General features: G+C 36.8%; 1 protein-coding gene and 1 pseudogene across 4 annotated transcripts in view; both read left to right on the forward strand.

Annotated features, from left to right (window-relative positions):
* The window catches only part of Nkain2 (sodium/potassium transporting ATPase interacting 2), a 1205517-nt gene that overhangs the window by 647155 nt on the left and 537846 nt on the right, over window positions 1-20516 (forward strand).
* On the forward strand, window positions 4684-12722 carry LOC108349071 (40S ribosomal protein S27-like; annotated as a pseudogene). Its single transcript, XR_015644892.1, has one exon. The product of XR_015644892.1 is annotated as a 40S ribosomal protein S27-like (transcript).

The following is a 20516-nucleotide window of genomic DNA, read 5'->3' on the forward strand; positions in this document are numbered from 1 at the left end:
TGGTTGTACCAATTTGCAATCCCACCAACAACAGAGGAGTGTTCCCCTTTCTCCACATCCTCGCCAGCATCTGCTGTCACCTGAGTTTTTTATCTTAGCCATTCTCACTGGTATGAGGTGGAATTTTAGGGTTGTTTTGATTTTGATTTCCCTGATGACTAAGGATGTCAAACATTTCTTTAGGTGCTTTTTGGCCATTCAATAATTCTCAGCTGAGAATGTTTTATTTAGCTCTGCACCCCATTTTTTAATAGGGCAATTTGGCTCTCTGGATTCAAACTTCTTGAGTTCTTTGTATATTTTGGATATTAGTCCTGTATCAGATGTAGAATTGGTAAAGATCTTTTCCAAATCTGTTGGTTGCCGTTTTGTCCTAATGACAGTGTCTTTTGCTTTAAAAGAGCTTTGAAGTTGGTGTTTTGTTCAGGAAATTTTCCCCAGTGCCCATGGGTTCGAGACTTTCCCCCACTTTTTCTTCTATTAGTTTGAGTGTATCTGGTTTGATGTGGAGGTCCTTGATCCACTTAGACTTAAGCTTTGTACATGGTGATAAGAATGGATCGATTTGCATTCTTCTACATGCTGAACTCCAGTTGAATCAGCACCATTTGTTGAACATGCTATCCTTCCATTGGATGGTTTTAGCTCCTTTGTCAAATATCAAGTGGCTATAGGTGTGTGGGTTCATTTCTGGGTCTTCAGTTCTGTTCCACTGATCTACCTGCCTATCTCTGTACCAATACCATACAGTTTTTTGACTATTGCTCTGAAATACTGCTTGAAGTCAGGGATGGTGAATCCCCCAGAAGTTCTTTAATTGTTGAGTATAGTTTTTGCTGTCCTGAGTATTTTTGTTATTCCAAATGAATTGCAAATTGCTCTTTCTATCTCTATAAAGAACTGAGTAGGAATTTTCAAGGGGATTACATTGAATTTCTTTCTTTATTTCTTCCTTGACCAAGTTGTCATTGAGTAGAGGATTGTTCAACTTCCATGTATATGTGGGCTTTCTGTCATTATTGTTGGTATTGAAAACCAGTCTTTGTGTGTGGTGATCTGATAGGAAGCATGGAATTATTTCTATCTTCCTATATCTGTTGAGGCCTGTTTTGTGACTGATTATATGGTCAATTTTCGAGAATGTTCCATGAGGTGCTGAAAAGAAGGTCCTTTTGTTTTAGGATGGAATGTTCTATAAATATCCGTTAAATTCAATTGGATCATAACTTCTGTTAGTTTCTCTACATTTCTGTTTAATTTCTGTTTCCATTATCTGTCCAGTGATGAGAGTGGGGTATTAAAATCTCCTACTATTATCATGTGAGGTGCAATGTGTGCTTTGATCTTTAATAAGGTTTCTTTCATGAATGTAGGTGCTCTTACATTTGGAGCATAGATATTTAGGATTGAGAGTTCATCTTGGGGGATTTTTCCTTTGATGCATATGAAGTGTCCTTCCTTATCTTTTTTTTTTAGTGACTCTTGTTTGAAATTCAATTTTATTTGATATTAGAATGGCAACTCCAGCTTGTTTCTTTGGGCCATTCGCTTGGAAAATTGTTTTCCAACCATTTATTCTGAGGTAGTGTCTGTCTTTGTCTCTGAGGTGTGTTTCCTGCATGCAGCAAAATCCTGGGTCCTCTTTACGTATCCAGTCTGTTAGTCTATGTCTTTTTATTGGGGAATTGAGTCCGTTGAGGTTGAGAGATATTAAAGAATAGTCGTCACTTCCTGTTATTTTCATTGTTAGAGGTGGAATTATATTTGTTTGTCTCTCTTTTGGTTTCATTGCAAGGAAATTATATTCTTCCTTTCTGTATGGTGTAGTTTCTCTCCTTATGTTGAAGTTTTCCATCTATTATTTTTTGTAGGGCTGGATTTGTAGAAAGATATTGCGTAATTTGGTTTTGTCATGGAATATCTTGGTTTCTTCATCTATGTTAATTGAGAGTTTGGCTGGATGCAGTAACTTGGGCTGGCATTTGTGTTCTCTTAGGGTCTGTATGATATCTGTCCAGGATCTTCTCATTTTCATAGTCTCTGGTGAGAAATCTGGTGTAATTCTAATTGGTCTGACTTTATATGTTACTTGACCATTTTCCCTTACTGCTTTTAATATTCTTTCTTTGTTTTGTGCATTTGCTGTTTTAACTATTATGTGACGGGAGGAATTTCTCTTCTGGTACAATCTGTTTGAAGTTCTGTAGGCTTCTTGTATGTTTATGGGCATCTCTTTCTTCAGGTTAGGGAAGTTTTCTTCTATAATTTTGTTGAATATATTCACCAGCCCCTTAAGCTGGGAGTCTTCACTTTCTTCTATACTTATTGTCCTTAGGTTTGATCTTCTCATTGTGTCCTGGATATCCTGTATGTTTTGGGCTAGGAGCTTTTTGCATTTTACGTTATCTTTGAAAGTTGTGTCGATTTTTTTTATGGTATCTTCTGCCCCTGAGATTCTCTCTTCTATCTCTTGTATTCTGTAGGTGATATATGTGTGTACAGCTCCTTGTCTCTTTCTTTGGTTTTCTATATCAAGGGTTGTCTCCCTTTGTGCTTTCTTTATTCTTTCTATTTCCACCTGTTTGGTTGTGTTTTCCTGTAATCCTTTCTGTGTTTTTTGTGTTTCCTTCTCTAAGAACTTCTACTTGTTTACTTGTGCTTTCCTGCATTTCTCTAAGGGAGTTCTTTATGTCTTTCTTAAAGTCTTCCATCATTATCAAAAAATGTGATTTCAAATCTAAATCTTGCTTTTCTGGTGTGTTTGGATATCCAGTATTTCTTTGGTGGGAGAATTGGGCTCTGGTGATGCCATGTAGTCTTGGTTTCTGTTGGATAGTTTCCTACTCTTGCCTCTAGTCATTGGGTTCTCTCTGATGTTTGCTTGTCTTGCTGTTTCTGGGAGTGACTTGGCCCTGCTGTAGGGCTCTGTGCCAGCACTCCTGTAGAACTCTTTTCCTGTTTTCTTTCAGCCTTTCCTGAGAACAGGTGCTATGCTCTCAGCTGTGGCAGTTCCCCTGGAGACTATCTTCCAGTTCTAGGTGCTGGCAGGAATCAAATGGTCCTGCCCCTGACTGCTCGTGTAGGTCCTTGCACCCCTCGGGCACAGTTGGCACTATGGGATTCCCTCTTGGATCTGGACTGTGGGCACAGGGTATTCTCCTCTGACTTCTCAGGCATATCCACACTTCTGAGGTTCCAGCTCTCTCCTCCACAGGATTTGGGTACAAGGAGCTGTTGGGTGGGATCAGTTTGGTTCTGGTCGCAGACCAGCAGCTGTCTGTTCCTATATCCCTCTGTCCAGAGGCACTGTGCAGTTTCCTCTTGGACCAGGGATGTGGGCCAAGGAGTTCAGAGGTAGCAGTCAGGATGTCTTCACACATGGGTGGTCTGCTCCCTTTGAGTTAAAAAATTTTAAGTTTATATGTCCTCTTCTGATGTGTCTGAAGATAACTAGAGTGTACTCATATACAGAAAACAAATGTTTTAAAAACCTCTAAAATGCCACTTTCTGAAGATCTCTGAAGTGTTAGAGAACAACTTGTCTCTCCAAAGTGTATCTAAATAGACAACTTTTAATATTTCTTGTTAATCATCCTATGCTTATTTTGGAAGACATATTTAGAAGCTAAAATCAGTCTTGAAACAGTTATTATTTAAATCACTTGTGAGCAAGACTGAAAGTACAGCTCTGAATGCATTAAAGGATTTGATCCTTAAAAAAAACAAAACAAAACAAAACAAAACAAAAACCCAGCCATTCGTTCATTCATAATTGATCTTCATTACACAAATGAGAGTGTCAACTTGGCCCAAGAAACTGGAAATTTCTGTTTTTATAAGTTCTGAAAAAAATTGAAATGTGTGCTATAAGTTTTAATGCCCTTTGCTAGAGGAGGGTCAGCTGACCATATTCACAGTGCTGTCTGAGACCCCAGCAGTGCTAGAAAATGGATGTGTTAATTCATGTGCCTGGCATAATTATATGACTTATTCATCAATATAATTCTAAATGTGTACATTAAAAATAATTGTGATATTGCTTTTAACATTTACATTATATTATTACTCCTTTGAAATGTTGCTCACATGAATTAACTTAGAATTTACTTAAATTACACTGTGCTTAAAGATATTACATATATATATACATATATATATACATACTTACAATATATGATAATTGCCAAATAATGTTTTTAAGAGACACAATGATATCATGATTGTGACATACTAGTTTTCAGTTGATGAGTATTTGCTGTATAATTGACAATGGCCTGACAGCATCGTCTCATTCAGTAGTAGATGCAGCTCTTGTATCATTTATGGGTTGAGATGCTGACATACCGACTAGTTTTTATTATGAGCATGTTGACATTTGAGCCATATGTTAAAAGAAATTATTTGATCAGATGCAGAATGTAATATGCCATGAGACCTTGAGATGTGAAGAAAGGAGAGTAAGGCTTGACTTTTATACATCAGAAATTGTTTTGTGGTTTTTGACTCCCATTCCACATAACAGAGGTCAGGTATACAGGGACACCTGGCAAGTTAATGATGTGCCAGTCAATGCTGATATTAAATGGCAGAATTAGAATTTCAAAACTATCTGATTTATCCTTAAAAATATTAGCTTTTTATATATTTTATTGGTTTTTTATTTTAAATGTTATTCCCCCTTCCTAGTTTCCCCTCCACCAATCCGCTAACCCCTTCCCCTCCCACGTTCTTCTTTGAGGGAGCTCTCCCACCCACTCACTGCCCTAGTACCCCTCTATACTGGGTCATGGAGACTCTACAGGACCAAGAGCCTCCCCTTCAATTGATACCAGATAAGACAGTCCTCCACTCTATTCTTTGTGCCTGCATTTCCCTAAACAACAACAGTTCTGGTTTAAGATTTTTGAGATAAGTTGGTGGTCCCATCCCTCAAACAGGGGATGTGTCTAACCTCTGGATATGGTCTCTGCAGGTTCCCTCTACCCTTTGTTGGGAATTTCAGCTAATGTTATTACCATTGAGTCCTGGGAGCCTCTTGCTTTCCAGAAATCTGTAACTTTCTGGTGGCTAAATCCAGTTCCCATTCCCCACTGCTACACATCTCCATTCAATTTCTTGACACTCTGTATTTCTGCCTCACTTCCTCCCACACCTGATCTTGCCCTCTTTTTCCCTCCCTCCCCTCTCTCCCTCCAGGTCCCTCTGTTCCTCTACATCCCATGATTATTTTGATTCCCCTTCTAACTAGGACTTCCTTCTTGAGCTTCAGATAGTCTGTGAGTTGTATTGTGGATACTCGTTTGAATTTTTTATCCTAATAGCAATTTATCAGTGATGACATACCATATATGTTCTTTGTGACTGGGTTACCTCACTCAGGAAGATATTATCTAGTTCCATCCATTTGCCTAGGAATTTCATGAAGTCATTCTTTTTAATAGCTGAGTAGCACACTATTGTGTAAATGTACCATGTTTTCTGTATCCATTCCCTTGTTGAAGGACCTCTGGGTTCTTTCCAGCTTCTGGCTATTATAAAATAAGCCTGCTATAAACACAGTGGAACATATATCCTTGTTATATTCTGGAACATCTTTTGGGTATATGCCAAGGAGTGGTATAGTTGGGTCCTCAGGTAGTATTATATCCAATTTTCTGAGGAACCACCAAACTGATTTTAAGAGTGGTTGTACCAACCAGCTTGCAATCCAACCAACAATGGAGGAGTGTCCCTCTTTCTCCACATCCTGGCCAGGATCTGCTGTCACCTGAGTTTTCGATGTTAGCCATTCTGACTGGTATGAGTTGGAATCTCACGGTTGTTTTTATTTGCATTTCCCTGATGACTAAGTATGTTGAGTATTTCTTTAGATGCCTCTCAGCCATTTGATATTCCTCAGTTGAGAATTCTTTGTTTAGCTCTATACCCCATTTTTAGTAGGGTTATTTGATTCTCTGGAGTCTAACTTATTAGGACCTTGTATATATTGGATATTAGCTCTCTATCAGATGTTAGGTTGGTAAAGATCTTTTTCCAATCTGTAGGTTGCTGTTTTGTCCTATCAGCAGTGTCCTCTGCCTTACAGAAGCTTTTAAATATTATAAGATACCATTTGTCTGTAGGTGATCTTAGAGCATGAGTTATTGGTGTTCTATACACAAAATTTTCCCCTATGCCAAATGTTTTGAGATTCCTTCCAACTTTATCTTCCATTAGATTCAATGTATCCAGTTTTATATTTAGGTCCTTGATTCACTTAGATTTGAGGTTTGTACAAGGAGATAAGAATCAAGTAGACTTTATCCTAGGGATACAGGATTGATTCAGTATATGGAAATCCATCAAAGTAATCCACTATATAAACAAACTCAAAGAAAAAAACCACATCATCATGTCATTATATGCTGAAAAAGCATTTGACAAACATCCTTTCCTGTTAAAAGTCTTGAAAAGATAAAGAATTCAAGTCCCATACCTAACCATAATAAAAGCAATATACAGCAAACAAATCTCACATCATGGGTAGCCAACATCAAACTAAATGGAGAGAAACTTGAAGCAATCTCACTAAAATTAGTGACCAGACAATGCTGCCTACTCTCTCCCTATCTATTCAATATAGTATTCAAATTTCTTGCCAGAGCAATTATACAACAAAAGGAGGTCAAAATTGGAAAGGAAGAAGTCAAAGTATCACTCTTTGTAAATGATATGATAGTATACTTAAGTGACCCAAAAAAGTCCACCAGAGAACTCCTACAGGTAATAAACAACTTCAACAAAGTAGCTGGATATTAAATTAACTCAAACAAATCAATAACCTTCCTCTACTCAAAAGATAAATGGGCTGAGAAAGGACTTAAGGGCTTTCTGGTGGTGATGACATCCCTATGAGGGCATGTGTTTCACAAAGGATCTCCTTCATACCTCTCCAGAAGAGAAGAGGTGGAAACACAAGAAAAATCACCTGGTACAGAGCCCCAATTCCTACCTTGTGAATATGAAATGCCCAGGATACTATAAAATCACCACAGTCTTTAGCCATACACAAATGGTAGTCTTGGGTGTTGGGTGTTCCTCTGTACTCTGTCAGCCTCCAGCTGGAAAAGCAAGGCAGACAGAAGAATGCCTCTTCAGGAAAAAGCAGCATTGAAAGTCCCTGATTCTAGATGAGTGTGAACCATCCCAATAAACTAATTTTGGATTAAAAGAAGAAATGAGGGAAGTAACACTCTTCAAAAATAGTCACAAGTAATATAAAATATCTTGGTGTGACTCTAACCAAGCAAATGAAACATCTGTATGACAAGAACTTCAAATGTCTGAAGAAAGAAATCAGGACCTCAGAAGATGAAAAGATCTCCCTTGCTCATGTATCAGCAGGATTTACATAGTAAAGATGTCCATCTTACCAAAAGCAATCTACAGATTCAGTGCAATCCCCATCAAAATTCCAACTCAATTCTTCATAGAGTTAGAAAGAGCAATTTGCAAATTCATCTGCAATAACAAAAAACCCAGGACAGTGAAAACTATTCTCAACAATAAAAGAACTTCTGGAGGAATCACCATCCCTGACCTTAAGCTGTACTATGGAGCAAGAGTGATAAAAACATCATAGTATTGGAACAGATAGACAGATAGATCAGTGGAATAGAATTAAAGCCCAGAATTAAACCCCAACACCTATGGTTAACTGATCTTTGACAAAGAAGCTGAAACATCTAGTAGAAAATAGAAAAAGAAAAAAGAAAATAGAGAGCATATTCAACAAATGGGCTGACTCAAGTGGTGATCACCATGTAGAAGAAAGCAAATTGATCCATTCTTATCTCCTTGTACAAATAATATTAGCTTTAATAGATAAATTAATATCTAAAGATATCTTACCAAGATTTATGATAAAAGATTTTATGAGAAATTTATGGTAAAGCTACTTGAGATCAAACCTGAGAATTCCCAATTCCAATGGTCATATAAAAAAATGCATTCCCCACTCCATAGAGGAACTAGGGGAAGGATTGAGGATATGAAGGGGAGGATGACCCCATAAGAAGACTAGCAATTTCAATTAACTGGGACCACTGGAGATCCCAGAGACTGAGCCACATTGCACGCAACATACACAGGCTGGTCTGAGCTCTGCACATACAGAACAGAAGGCTGCCTGTTCTGGCCTTAGTGGGAGTAGATGTGCCCAACCTTGAAGGATTTGAGGCCCCAAGGAAGGGGGAGAATGGGGAGGAGCACCCTCTGGGAGGCAAAGGGAAAAGGGAAGAACTGGCACAGGTAGGAGAAGCGGACAACCTCTGGAATGTAAATAAATAAAATAATTTAAAGAAAAAAAAAAAGATGTGCTCACCATTAACCTTCAGACTAATAGTAATCCTTCACATGTAGATGGTAACAGGGTTGTATTTGCCTGAAAATTATAAAGTAGAAATCTTAATTTATATAGAAGAAATCAGAAAGACCCATGGGTACTTTGTCTGACAGAGGGGATAATGAAAGATACTATAGAATATGAGCTGCAATGGATTTATTGGGATCTAGAATGGAAGCCTATATTTGTATCTTCAACACTTGTATTTCTCTCTTTCATTTGGGGGAAAATTTAAGGATTTTTGAGCATAACTGGTTAGTGATGATTAAAGCAAGAGCAGAGATCAGTTAGAAAGCAGACAAGCAGCTGAGGGATGACTACAGAAGAAATTGCTGGTGTGTGGATCTATGAATTCACATCTTCTTTTCACTATGGAATGAATTTTAAATATTCAGAAATGATAATGATAAAGATGTTTTAAATTTGTGAGATTTGGTAAGCAATGTTCTCAAAGTAGCATTACAGACAAAGGCTATGTGAACACAGTTCCATTGGCCATAGTTGTATGTTTCTCGCAATATCACTACCCTGAGGCAGGTCAGCATTTCTAATTATGCAAACTTCTGAGAGGGTTTCAGACAGGTCAGTGGATCTCAAAGCTCATTCACAATAACACCCACCTCTGGGATTTTAAAAACACCTCACTCATCTCTCATGAGAAGTGGATTTAATTAGGTAAGTTAGATTCAGACAATAATTTTGGTTTTTCATCTTCAATAGCCAGTACATTTTATTATGCAGGTCGGGTTGGAAACCATTGTAATAGATAAATGTTTTTCAGCATTCATTGGTCTAGAACACAGAACCAATAGTTCCATTAAACATTGACCAAAATACTTAGTAATGACAAAAAAACTGGGGATGTATTTTTTATTCGTAAAGTCTTGTTTGTGACTTGATGTAGTGACAAAAGAAGAGAATTACTTACCATGCTATGAATCAGTCCTTGGCTGCAGTACTCAATATTCTTGTGCATAATAGAATATTCTAATTTGTTTTTCTGTATCTACCTTACAAGAATGTCTACGTATATTCCTCTTTATTTAAATATGAAATAAAACATAAAAGTTAAATTTTTCTCTTAGCATACAGTATATTACTGAAGCACACAAATGTGAAAATGTTCAAAACAAAGCAAGTTATCAATTCCAATCAGAATAAAAAGAATAGATAATACATAGAGTCTCAGTTTTTCCATATACTTTCTTGAATGTTAATACCAGTTTCCTGTGTTTTGTGACAATATTTACTTTCAATAGTTATTTGTATTTCTTATAAACTGAATTAGTACACATTTTAGTGTTGCTAAAATTATACTTGAAAATATATAAGTGGGTTTGTCTGGTACGTTTCACATTATTATAATTATTTGAGCCATTGACCCATTATTTTTTATATTTTACTCTAAAGTATTTTATTTTAGAACACTACAGTAAATGTGTCCATTTTGCTGCCAGTGTTGTAAGAGGTAATAATATTATCTCATTAGTAAAACTAATGCTCACAAATCGCTTTTATCCTGTCTCCCAAAAATATTTCTGAGGAGTATAGAATATAAGAGTGAAATTATTGAGATGAACTCTGCCTCAGTTTTGTGTCATTGGGACAAAACACCCAGGCAAAAATCACTTAAGGGATATTAACTGATTAGTCGTCTTGGTTAGAGAAATTGGAATCTACCCTTGTAGGAAGGGAATGGGAGTATAGCTCATAGCAAGTAAGGAGAGAGGGAGCGGGCAAAAGCAAGAAAGAAGAACAGAGAGAGAGAGAGAGGAAGGGGCATTCACTACGGGAGTAAGCTATCTCCTTCTTCTGCATGTGTTTCATGAAGGCACCCAGGCCAATGTGCTTCAGCCTACACTTAGGGCAACTACTGTCCCCTTTATTAGTTTTCCCAGGAAGTACCATTACAAACATATCTGTAAGCATTTCTAGGTGCTTCTCGATCTTATGCTAATACACATTAGCCACTGCCTTGTACATACTATTACAAGATAGTGACAAATCTTCCTAAATTTACTGGACAAATCTTTACCTTTATGAACAGTCTGTAAGCACTATTGGTGTTCTTTAACAGACATCTGCCAAGAGTGATTCACTAGAAAAACAAGTGAAGCAGTGATAACTTTCTAAACGACATTTGTTAACACCGCCTCTCTCGTGTAGTGATCCCCTTGTCAGTGGTTATTTGGGTGCACAGAAGTGGAACTCAGTGCTGGAGACAGGCCATGCAGCATACACCATGGAAGATGCTGACTCTCTGCTCATTTCTACGAAACATTTCTCTAGCCCTTTCTCTCTGTCATAGTTCACTAGTTCTTTTGTAAAGCTTTTCCACCGTGCCAGTTTATGTGAGTCTGTATTTACAACCTCCCTTTTAGTAACAGTGTTAGAAATGTCCTTTATTCTCGACTATCACATACCTTCATTGTTCTAATGATCCTTATCATTTTTTGGTTTAGATTTCTCTTGTTTTATTTTCTATTTTTCCAAATTTTCATTTTGAATCCATGTTGGTTCTGTAGCTGTAATTGATTTTTTTCTACCCTGAAGCTGCCTCTTCTCTCTCTTGAAGATGTTTTTTCATAAGCAAAATTTCTTAAATTTTAATGCAGCTAGACCGAACAGATTTTACTTTTGGTTAAAGTATCGTATCCTGTTCAAAAAGTGATACTTTATCTAAAAATAAGTACTATCTTACACTACTATGTAATAAGTATTCTGGCAAAATTTTCTGGGGGTATTTATAAATACCTAAAGGTTTGTACTATTGTTTTTTCTTAAAATGTCTACTAATACCCAGTGCAGAGAGGTGGGACATTACTAATCATCCTATAAATACAGGATAGAAACACAGGCACACAAACATAACCTCACATCCAAATATGAATATAACAGGAAGCAATAATCACTATTCCTTAATATCTCTCAACATCAATGGTCTCAACTCCCCAATAAAAAGACATAGATTAATAAACTGGATATGCAATGAGGACTCAGCATTCTGCTGCCTACAGGAAACACACCCCAGAGACAAAGACAGACAATACCTCAGAGTGAAAGGCTGGAAAACAACTTTCCAAGCAAATGGTCGGAAGAAGCAAGCTGGAGTAGCCATTCTAATATCAAATAAAATCAATTTTCAACTAAAAGTCATCAAAAAAGATAAGGAAGGACATTTCATATTCATCAAAGGAAAAATCCACCAAGATGAACTCTCAATCCTAAATATCTATTCTCCAAATACAAGGGCACCTACATACGTAAAAGAAACCTTACTAAAGCTCAAAACACACATTGCACCTCACACAATAATAGTAGGAGATTTCAACACCCCACTCTCATCAATGGACAGATCATGGAAACAGATATTAAACAGAGACGTAGACAGACTAAGAAAAGTCATGAGCCAAATGGGCTTAACAGATATTTATAGAACACTCTATCCTAAAACAAAAGGATATACCTTCTTCTCAGCTCCTCATTGTACGTTCTCCAAAATTGACCATCTGAAGTGACAGAAAGCAACTTATTTATTCACCTACAGTGCCAGTCAGTGCCATTCAGTGCCAGTCAGTGCCAGTACCCTAAAGTGAAATGCTGCAAGGGCATCTCTTAAGGAGTTGGTGCAGTGTAGCTGTGCACTTGAATGTGTGTATAATACGGCTTCATGATAACCTCTTAAGGTTTCTTGCTTGAGGATCTGCAATGATTTTGACTCTCTCACTTCTACTGTTGCTCATTTGAATCATTTTTAATTAAAAATAATGATTAGCATGGCTTAAAAGTTCTATTATTGATCTCTAAGAGAACTTGCTGTAGGAAAGAAGTGATTTCTAATTTTCACTGATAGTAACGTTTACTTTGGGTTTAGCAGCTTCTTTAGCAAATTTCTTGTAGTAGAAAGTAATTTCTCATTCTGCCCTTAAAATACCTTGAAGACACACATTAGATTTTCTGTTGTAGCTTCCCTTGTTTTTAAAGCTCTGTTGAATGCTTTGCTTTAAGACTCATATTTCTAAGAAGACAGACATATTTTTCCTAATGTTCATAGGGAAGTGCTTTAAGTGTTCCTAGAAGCAATATATAAGCAAACATTAGGAAACCATGAAAATTAGAGAGGCAAACAACTCCTTTCTCTACATAATGCCACGCCATCACTGGTGATAATTGTATAATAACTGCTGATAATTATACAAATTTTTGGTTCGTTTCATGAACTTCAAAACAATAACCAATTTTCCAGGTTATACTAAGAGAAAAGTGTCTCTTTGCCTCAATTATATGTTCAATTTACCAAACTGAAATATATATACATATATATATAGATAGATATAGATAGATATAGATATAGATATAGATATAGGTATAGGTATAGGTATAGATATAGATATAGATATAGATATAGATATAGATATAGATATAGATATAGATATAGATATAGATATAGATATAGATATAGATAGATATATTAGCAAATGATGGGAGTGATCCTGAAAAGCTCATAGGGGTCATAATCTTCATATCCCCTGAGCAATGAAGAGGAAATATTCACACCTCAGCCCCTACGGCAATTGACACATGACTTATAGGAACAAGACATTCTCCTCTACCTGCAAGAATGAAGCCAGTAGACACTTGATGAGAACCAAATTCCTACCCTCAGCAGTCACAAGCATCTGTAACATCTCTAGACATCAAGAGAGGCTAAAAAGAGGAAGTGTGCTTTGTTCCCACTCAATAACCATGACACAATGCCATGATTGTTTCAGTGGTGTGACGTCAGAAGTGACCTGCATAGAAACAGCTCAGAACCCTGTAGCATACTACCCAATGGCTGTGCTGTCAAGCAAATATCACTTGCTATATTTAGCGTTTGAAACATGTCTCAGACTAAATCAAAAGTCAGTGAGCATACATCAGAGCTGAGATGGGGAAATGATAACATTATCTATGTCGGCTTTTAAAACGAGCTTCAGTATGGATGCTCAAGCAATGAAAAACATGGCCAGAAAATGTTGAATATCACAGCAAAAACATGGTAGACTTAAAGGGGACTGAAGTTTGAATGCATAGTTTATGGGCACAAAATCAGAGTAAAGAAAACAGATTGATCAGTGAACATGAATTTAAATACTAGAAATTATCCTGTCTGAGCAGTATAAACAGACTTTACTTGAGATGACACCCAGCAATCCAAGGTTGTTCTTACAACATGGTACACCCTACCATTTAAATATGTGCACCTATTCATAGAACAGGAAAAATATGAGCATGTTATTATATGGTTAGTCTTGGATATAATATGTAACACATTAGAAATATTCTTTAGTTCCTGCCAGTATCAACTTCTGTTTTTTCTATGTTCAGAAAGGAAAAGATATTCTTGCCTTTGTGTCCAAGATAATGAGGTGCCCTAATTCTCAGAATTTCCCCTAACAATGTGTTCTTGCAACACTAACCATTGATGTGAACTTGGCATTTTATCTCATTTTCTCTGAGGCTGTAATAATGGATTACTTGATTTGAGTCTCTTGCCCACCTTTAATCTTTTGCATACGGGAACAATTCCTATAATGTACGGTCCATATCAAAGATGTTCTGAAGGTGCTTTACATCTTACATGCTCTGCAAAGTTCTGCTGCAGCGCTTTTCCTTTTAACTAGTGGTTTTCTCTGAAATCAGAATTCACTATTTGACTCACTGCTCCCTAGTCTGTGACTAACATGATCTCTGCCCTTTTCGCTGTTATCATCTTAGACAAACTAGCCCAAAGTTAATGAGATTCTGCCCCTAAACTCCTCAGAAATAACTAGACCTCATGAAGGATTGCAGCAGATTTTCATTTACTGCCCTTTCACAGTTTCTCGCTGTTCCTCCATTCTATTCTTCTCTATTCTTCCTGGTTTCTTCCCATACCAGCCTTCCCCCAAGTCTGCATTATTGGTAAAATCACTAATTTTTTCTTTATTTTATTGGCCATTTTTTATTTACATTTCACATGCTATTCCCTTTCCCAGTTTCCCATCCCTAAGTTCCTCATCCCATTTCCCCTTCCCCTTCTCCAAAGAGGGTGTTCTTGCCCCCACCCCAACCACCCACCCCTTCCCTCCTCCCTGCCCTGGCATTCCCCTGCACTGGCAGGACCAAGGGTTTCTCCTCCCGTTGGTGCCCAACAAGACCATCCTCTGCTACATATGCAGCTGGAGCCTTGAGTATGTCCATTCATACTCTTTGGGTTTAGTCCCTGGGAGCTCTGTTTGGTTGGTATTATTGTTCGTATGGGATTACAAGTGAGATTTAAGTCCATGCTGAGTGAAATAATGACTAAAAACTCCTCTCAAATCACGGACTGCCAGTGGCTTACTACTCTTAGTCAGTTTCTTCAATGGAAATTTCTTAAAATTCTGTTAAAACTTGAACATAGGTTGCTAAGAAGCATTGCACATTTCAGTTTAACGGGATAGTTAAAATGTTATTAACAAAACTTATGGAATTCAAAATTTCATGCCACCTAAATGCAAGTGCATTTGTTCTTTCTGTGTGGTCTAGATTAATTTATGGGACCATTCAGGAACCAGCAGGTTCTTGACTCTGAAATCAGCCACGTTTTAGGAACTGTCATAAAGTGATGTTTTATCATAAACGCTTTTCAACATTCCTGATGTGTTCCTGCCTGAAGTATTTCCCAGGACTATGAATAATTCTATGTCATAATTAGTGAGCTCCTAGAAATCCCTATCATATGAAAACCAAGGGAAATTACCTTAATTATGATCTCTCTGTATTTCTATAATCTGTAGTTGCAGAAATATTACATATTGACTTGTCAGCAAAAGGTCTCCCCCCCCAACCCACCCTTTTCCATGATGGTTCTGGAATATGGCTATCTGAATTTCCTGTTCATTCAGAGCAGACTGACAGGACTAACTGAAACTGATTTTTAAAAAAAACTACTTTTTAAATGAAATCTCATGCTAGTTTTGTGAGCATTAATACATTATGAGGGAATCCCTTTTACTGGGACAATTGAAGAAGAGAAGTGTTTCTTTTCTCTTGCCCTTAGACTCTGTTTGGTTGCCTAGAAACGCAGTCTTTTAGAGGCATTTACCCATCAAAGTGCAGTTAAGGTAACACATTTGATTTTCAGACAGAGATAGTTAGAAAGGTTAGAGAATACTGAAGGAGTGAAGGGAGGTTTTGAAAAAAAATGAGGGAGTTTTGTTTGTTTCTTTACATGTATGTAGAACCTAAAATTATTCATCTTATCTATGTACAAATACTTAAGAATGAGTTCAGTGTAGCAAAGTTCTTAGTAAAGCACTATAAGGGGTTTCATTTTTAGAATAATAAAAACTCACAGGCTTCTCAGCAGTAAAAATCCTTGTTAAAGGAACCATGCGCAAAGCTCATTATCTGCACAGTAAAACAATTAACAATTGACTATGTGCCAAGCACGTTCCCTTGAAGGGTTCAGCATTACCCCAGATTGCTTCAGATTGTCCAACTACATTCTTAAGGCAATTGCTTTGTGAGATTCCAACAAAGATACCTGGACTTGGTCCACTGATGAGGACATGTTTGGCTATGGACTACTTGTACTGTTTGTTTTTTTATTCTGCATTTGTCTTTTTTGTTCCTCTGTCACTTTCCTAATGGGATAGAAATGCTAATAAAATGCTGTGAGGATAAAAATACTAAGCAACAAGTCCCTCTGGTGAGATTTCCCAATAGATGAACAATAAGAACAATAATAAACTCTTCAATAAATATTTCATAGCATACCTGTGTAGCATTGTTTCCGTATTTAGCAGGGAATCGCTTTTAAATGCAGCCAAATGGCCACATTTTAACTACCTCTGTCAAAACATAAAAAGCCATAGTCTTTCTTCCTTGGCCCTATTAGCTTTGAAAATGTACAATGAGTGGTTCCTTTCCCTTGGCATTCTTTCTAGCAAGCAAAAGTTTTCCCACTTACTCCAAGTACTGTGTTTCCACTCATGACTCTATCTCCTAGAATGGGAAACCAAAACAATGACCAAAAGAATATTAAGTTAGATACTAATACAAGCCTTTTCTTTGATGGTTACACACTCACATGAGTGTGTACTAACTAATATGTGTTTATTAACAATTATAACTGAGGCATGTGAAGTCTTTTACTATGAAAGAACTCATTTGCTGCTACTTAGATGTCATCTGTGTGCAAAAGGTGCTGTCAACTGCATTCCTTTGTAGTGAACCTAAATTTTCACTTTGCTGACAACAGTGACTTTGATAAGGATGTAACTGTACCTGAGTTTCTATTTCCTTTGGCCTAATAGTACAAACTGGTGGGGCCAGTCACTTGTGATTCCGTGTTGTAATGCATGACAGGGTAAGAGTTTATTGTGGGCCAAGTTATATCCCATGTTATATACTGTCATTTACCATCACTCATGTAAAATTCATTCCTTAGATCCTAAATCAGATATATTGATCAATATATCCTGCCCAGGTTATGAAACTCTGAAGACAGTTTTCAAGTTGCAGAGATGAAATATGTAGATCAAAGTATTACATGCTACAGTAGTCAACCTGGATTGCTTATTCCTTGGTGCTAACTATGAGCTCTGATTAACTTAATGCCTGGTATACAATAGTAGAGGAAGAAAAAGCATTTACCCCTCCCCTTTTGCTGAGTTCTGTGATTATGGTCTACAAACTGCACTAACCAGAGACATATTAAAATAGCATATACCTGTTACATCTTTCTAATATGTTTATTTTTATGTGAAGAAGAAACCCATATAGAAAAGAAATTAAGAAGAGACTAGATTTGGTGGTGGCCATACCATTTTTAATTCATTTTTTACTTTCAAACTTATAATTACAACACCAGACTATTTCAAATAAAGGGTAATACACTACTGAGATGTGAGGAAAGACAGGAAGGGGGCTGGGAATCAAACAAGGTTAGTTGGCAAAAGTGACCAGAATATAGATAGGTGTAAGTAACGAAAGATGAGGGTTATTGCATTTAATTAGCCTGTATGGATTTGCCTTTAATCAATTCACTGTTTCCAAGTTTAGAATATTTTCTTCTTTGTGGTACATGGTAAATATTTTTCTCATGGTAAATTGATATTCTAATTATTTTCAGGAAGAAAGGCAGACGTCAAAGAGATTTTCATGCATCTAATGATTTTTTTTGTTGCTTTCTATTAAAAATAATTGCGTTACTAGAGTAGAATATCTTAGATGAAAATATTCTGGTATTTTTTAAACATAAATTGTTTTAAATAAATGAACTATAGGAGACACTAAAGCAAAAGGAAAATAATATAGCTTGTATAACAAAAAGACAGATTTCTTTGTGATTGATATATTTATTAAACCAAGTCAAGTGTTCCATAATATTAATAAATATCATGCAAACATTGATATGATATATTAAGTATTTAGTTTACTTATTGTTTTTATTCTTCAGACTGACTAACTAGTGCTTTTCAAATAATGGCAGCTGAATAGAACATAGTAATGATTACTTTCTTCAGTGGCCCTTAAACTCTTTCACTAAATTAGAAATGTTAAACATTTTTAATATTGTTAGGGGCCAAAACAAAGATACTATTGAAAGTTAGAGTATATTTCTACAGAACTATTGAACTTTTAAAAAAATATGTCAGCATCTTTACATATGTCTCCCAACATACCCGGCCAATATTGGCTTGTTTGCTAATGAATTCTGCTACTGTCTCCAACATATTACCATGTCTTGTCTCAGAAAACAAATGTTTTTACTTTCACTTGGTCTTTGTTTTGAGTTTAGAAGAAATATTACCACAATCAAGTTTTTGGCTTGGTGGCTTGTTTGTATATCACTAGGGAGTGAATGTATTTATGGATTTGGCTTTTCCTACAAATGAAAACCAAAACCAAAACAATGACAGAAGAAAAAAGGAGAAAATACCCAGTAAGAACATTTCCCTGCCGCCTGCATCAACAGTGTTTTTATTGAATTGTTCTCTGCAGGGCTGGAATCCGAGGAGCCATGATGTAGCCAAGCTAAGCAAACTTGTTTGTCTTCTAAGGTTCAGTGATAATCACTGTGAGGTTCTGACCTGACCTACAGATAATACATTTGGGGGTCTTCCAGGATTTTCTATAAGTTCCTTTGGATCCTATTATCAATGGTTGAATAAGTTCTGAAATGTTCAACATCATGACAGAAAAGAAAATTGTTTTCAAAATGATAAAGAATCCCTGAGGCATGAATGAACACACACACACACACACACACACACACACACACACACACACACACACACCCCACACTTCTTCAAACTAGCAAAGAAAAAAAGATCATTGCGTCAAAATCTATACCTTTGAATCTAACTGTTTCAAATACTTCCTCTGTTAGGATTAAATCAATTACCAACTGCCAACTGCACACCTGTACTTTCTGTTAGCATATTAAAAACTGAGGTTTCTGCCTATTCATGTTACATATATTAAATTAAATGGTCCTATATTGAGTGGAATACCGCAATGCTTATTAGATGATAACTACTGAAGAAAAACAAAACATGCTGATCTTTAGCAGTGAAGTGTGATGGACACATCTAATGGTTTGGAGATAAAGACTAGTAAGGGGTAAGCTCCGGTAAGCAAGGTGAGTTGGGGTGATTCATAAACTTTTATGGGACATAGGGTCCTTAATATTAAGTACGTGTATTTATACCTGTATATAATGCTTTCTATAAAGAATATATTTAAGCACCTAGAAATAAGTAGTGGCTCAAATTTATTGCTATATTATAATGTCAAAAAATCTGAACTTGGCTGCATTGTGAATATGTTGCACAATGTGTGAGAACTTGATCAATCACCATTCTGAATACTCACTCATACATTAGAGCAAATACAAAGGGGTCTAAAGTAGTAGCATGCTCTCTTCTGCCTTATAAAGACACATAGTCCACACATGGTAACAGCAGGGTGCCATCTTGGAAAGATGAAATATTCTTTAATGAACACCAAATCTGCTGCCACCTTACCTTTGTTTCTTAGATGACATAATGTATCTAGGAGAAAATTAAGTTTTCATTTCAAGGTAGTTAGCAACTAGAGATAGCTTCTGTGTTAGCAATGAGGCCTTATGACCATGATTCTCAGTCCTGCAACCCCATCTTGCACAGAACCCTGCAGGAACTGTAAGTGCTACCACAGGCTTCTCTGACTTCAGATGTGTAATTCCTGATGTGTTTCCAAGGCTACTTTTTCTTGGTGTCCTCCATCCCTACTAGACCTTAAAGCATTTCCAAACCCTCTTCTAAAAGGTTCCCTAAACCCTGACAGGAGGTATTTGACTAAGGTCTCTCTCTCTTTCTCTCTCTCTCTCTCTCTCTCTCTCTCTCTCTCTCTCTCTCTCTCTCTCTCTCTCTCTCTCTCTCTCTGTCTCTCAAACTTACCTGGCTCTGGGTCTCTGCAATTTATTCCCATCTCCTGAAGAAGGAAGTTTCTCTAACGATGGCTGAGTAAGGCACTGAGAATAAGTATTGAAGAATGCCATCAGGAGACATTTTATTGCTGTTTTCTTCTAGCAGAAAGGTAGAATTTTGGTTTCCCTTAGATCTCTGACCTGTCTGGCTTCAGGTTGTTGGCCACCAGGGCAGTGTTATAGATTAGTTGAATCACATGTTTTAGGTCTTAAATCGAATTAAACAGTGGTTGGTTATGTCCATAAGCTCAGTGCTACTATTGTCCTAGTACATCTTGAAAGAAGGTCATCACTATTGATAGATGGATTTGTAGCTTGATGATACTTACCTTTCTTCTATGGTAATGTACAAAGTACCTTCCAAATACCATGAAAACTAGTCCACAGAGGTGAAAGCTCTACATAGGCACCTGCCCCAACTTCTCTCTGTTCAAAGAGTGGTACAGATGTCTTCAGCAATAGAGATTTGCCTTGCCTTCAGTTATCAACCCATAATCCCATGAGACCCCTTAACCCAACAACTCAATTATATGTACTCAGTACTGGAAGCTTCATTTGGTGACAATGGATGTCCAGTTGGAGCACTGTCTCCTCTGTTACTTGAGGATTTGATTTGTATCACTTTCATGCATGTATACATTTCACGAAGCT

This window comes from Rattus norvegicus, chromosome 1, assembly GCF_021556685.1.
Source record: "Rattus norvegicus strain SHRSP/BbbUtx chromosome 1, alternate assembly SHRSP_T2T, whole genome shotgun sequence".
Lineage (NCBI taxonomy): Eukaryota > Metazoa > Chordata > Mammalia > Rodentia > Muridae > Rattus > Rattus norvegicus.